Source organism: Myotis brandtii, unplaced genomic scaffold, assembly GCF_000412655.1.
Source record: "Myotis brandtii unplaced genomic scaffold, ASM41265v1 scaffold17, whole genome shotgun sequence".
Taxonomy (NCBI): Eukaryota; Metazoa; Chordata; class Mammalia; order Chiroptera; family Vespertilionidae; genus Myotis; species Myotis brandtii.
In genome coordinates, this window is record NW_005356259.1 from 1,854,262 (window position 1) to 1,857,041 (window position 2,780).

The following is a 2,780-nucleotide window of genomic DNA, read 5'->3' on the forward strand; positions in this document are numbered from 1 at the left end:
AAATGGGTTTCAATCACCTAGAAGAGAATTCACAAGTTTTTCAAGGTCAAAAGACCTGAAAAGTATAAGGGTTTTTTTTTTTTTTTTTTTAAATAAAAAGAGCTGCTTCAAAAATTTTAGAAATTCCACCTTAGGAGGAAGCCAAAGATGTAAGTAAATGTTTAAACTTGGGAAGCTGTATCTGCAAGATAACATCACACCCTCTTACTTCCAGGATTCTTTCAATTCATTATCTTGGTTTGGCTAAGACTCAGCCTTTAGTCCATAATTGCAAATACAGCTGTCAATTTAGTCCTTGGGGAAATTTCTTTCAGTAATGTCAGAGGAAAAGCCAGTATTTAAGTGATTTGGGGAGCTGGGATTGACCTACAGGTTGGTTTGACAACTGAGACCCTGGGCCTATGAACTTACGGTTGAGATAATGAAATAAAGATTTCCCCCATCAGAAGGGAATTCCCAGCTTTTTCTTTGGGAGAGTGAGTGGCAGGCCATCAGAGGTGAGGAAAATGCATTTCCTCATCTCAGTTCACCAAGATTTGGCTCTCACAGGATGAATTTTAATGATTTAATCCATGGTCGGCAAACTGTGGCTCTCGAGCCACACGCGGTTCTTTGGCCCCTTGAGTGTGGCTCTTCCTAAGCCTTAGGAGTACCCTAATTAAGTTAATAACAATGTACCTACCTATATAGTTTAAGTTTAAAAAATTTGGCTCTCAAAATAAATTTCAATCGTTGTACTGTTGATATTAGGCTCTGTTGACTAATGAGTTTGCCGACCACTGATTCTAACCGGTATCCTGCCCAGGGGAGAGAATTAATGTCTTACTTTAGAGAAGGCTGTGCATGTGTACCTGGATGCTAAGTGTTCTCAAAATAGAAAACTGACTTAGAAATAGATTCTTTCTTTCTTTTACTCTAGCTATCATATGCAAATTATTAGTCTCTTCTAGAAGGATCATTGGAAACCAGCCAGCATCAAAGAAATGGAATCCAGCTAATCCCTTCAAGAAAATGACGTTTTAGAACTTGACTTTTGAAAGGCAAACACAGGCTGACTCCTGCCCACAGACCACCAAGAACCCAAGTGCATCTGAAAGCCATTGTCAAAGTATGGAGTGAGGACATCTATGGCTAAGACAATCCTCTGCCACATTATGAGCAAATCATTTAGCCTCTCTGAGCCTCAGGTTGCTTATTTGTTAAATGGGCATAATAATACCTCAGAGTGCAAATGAAATAATGGATGTGAAAGCACTTGTAAGCTATATGTTGCTATCCAAATATTGGTTATTTTATCATGTCTACCCACCTAACCCCATTGTTACCTCGCCCACCTCTAATAATGTAGACTGAGAACTGAGCATCATTGTTGTTTTCTCTCTCTTGCTCCGCACCCAGTCAGTCTTCACCTCTTCGTGTCCAACTGGAAAAGTCTCCTTTGTTCAAAACCTTTCAATGATTTCCCATTGTCTGCAGAAATAAGTCCAAACTTAAAGGAGCTGGAATTAAAAGCCTTTAGCCACTGAGCAACACCAGCCTGGTCTCCTATCTAAATAACATCAGTGAGAGGTCACATAGCCGTCAAAAGGTGTTAGTGCTGCCCTACCAGAGTGGTTCATGGGTGAGGCATGGACCCATGAAACAGGGGGTCATTGTTCAATTCCCAGTCGGGGCACATGCTTGTGCTGTGGGCTCAATCCCAATGTGTGGGGCATGTAGGAGGCAGCCGATCAATTATTCTTCCTCATCATTGATGTTTCTATCTCTCTCTCCCTCTTCCGTTCACTCTGAATCAATAAAAAAATATTTTTTAAAAGGTATTAGTGCTCTAGCTCGTTTGACTCAGTGGATAGAGCCTTGGCCTTCGAACTGAAGGGTCCCGGGTTCAATTCTGGTCAAGGGCACATGCCCGGGGTTGTGTGCTGGAGGCAGCTGATCAGTGATTCTCTCTCATCATTGATGTTTCTATCTCTCTCTCTCTCCCTCTTCCTTCCTCTCTGAAATCAATAATAATAATAATAATAAAAGATATTAGTGCTGACCAATGCTAGATTGGAGAAGCTATGTAGGCTATGTAGCCACATGGGTTTGCCAAAAATTTTTGCTTCCCACTCCCCAAATCTTGGCTTTGAGAAAGTCCATTTGAGACTTGCCTTCCTCTCTGTGACCATTTTAAGTGGATCTCACCCAGCTTTCTATCCATTCCAGCCTTCCCAAGGGTTCCTGTGCTCACTCTCCTGTCCTGTAGCCTGTTCTGACATGATATTTAGTGACTTTTTGAGAGTATGCCACACCAGCCATGTCAACAGTCTCCCACATTTACTCACCTCTTTCCATCTCCACTCTGACTATTCTAGTTTAAGCCACCATCTTCTCTCACCTTGACTACTGTAGTAGCCTTCCCCCAATCTCCCTGCTTTTCTCATAATTGTCCATTTTCTTTTAAAATAGCAAGTTAATTTTATCTTATTTCATTGGACAATATTATATATATCTATAATAATAAAAGAGTCATATGCAAATTGACTGAATGGCTGAATAGCGGAACGACCATCCAGACGACCACACTGTGACACCCACTGGCACCAGGCCAGTCAAGGCAGGTGCCCCCACCATGGCCCCATGATCACCCCACAGAGGGAGGCCCAGGCCACTGGCCAGCGGGGTGATCAATCGGGGGGCTCCACGATCGCCCCAAAGAGAAGGCCCAGGCCACCGACCAGCAGGCTGCAGTGGATGGGCAGGGCCTCCCTCTACGGGTGATCAATTGGGGGGCCCTA